Source organism: Rattus rattus, chromosome 15 (assembly GCF_011064425.1).
Source record: "Rattus rattus isolate New Zealand chromosome 15, Rrattus_CSIRO_v1, whole genome shotgun sequence".
Classification (NCBI taxonomy): Eukaryota; Metazoa; Chordata; class Mammalia; order Rodentia; family Muridae; genus Rattus; species Rattus rattus.
The window spans coordinates 66,483,929-66,484,527 of record NC_046168.1 but is presented as its reverse complement, the minus strand read 5'-3'; the positions used below and the strand labels follow the sequence as shown (position 1 = coordinate 66,484,527).

At 42.1% G+C, this 599-nt stretch overlaps 1 pseudogene; it reads right to left on the bottom strand.

Annotated features, from left to right (window-relative positions):
- Positions 1–231: 231 nt before the first annotated feature.
- LOC116885094 lies at positions 232–329 on the bottom strand (annotated as a pseudogene).
- Between the last annotated feature and the right edge of the window lie 270 nt (positions 330–599).

Sequence of the window (599 nt, the reverse complement as noted above, 5' to 3'; positions counted from 1 at the left end):
TATTTTATTTTTAAAATTATGCACACATAATTTAAGATACGCATATATTTAAAGTTATAAGTGTCTCTGTGTGCAGCCATGTGCATGTGTGTGTAGGTGTCTGCAGAGTTGAGAAGTATCAGAGTCCCTGGAGCTAGAGTCACAGGCAGTGTAAGCCACCCAGTGCTGGGAAACAAATTTAAGTCCTCAGGAAGAGTAGTACCCATTCCTGTCCACAGAATCCTCTCTCCAAAAACTATGGGCCACTTCACAAATTTTCATGTCACCTTTGCACAGAGGCCAGGCTAACTTGTTCTGTCTCCTTCCAATTTTAGGATATGTGCTGTCGCGTGTTGTGTTTTGTTTTTATCTGTTTGCTTTGTGTTGTGTTTTGTTTGAAACTGGGTCTTGCTCTGTCTGGCTTAGAACTTACTCTGTAGCTTAGTCTGATCTCAAAGTCTCAGACTTCTGTCTCCTCCTCCTGAGCACATGGACTACAGGCACTCACCATAACTCATGGACTATAGACATTCATCATAACTAACTCGTGGACCGTAGGCACTCACTATAACTCAAATGTGTGTCTCTGGGCAGTTCTAGGGCACATATTTCTAGAAGTT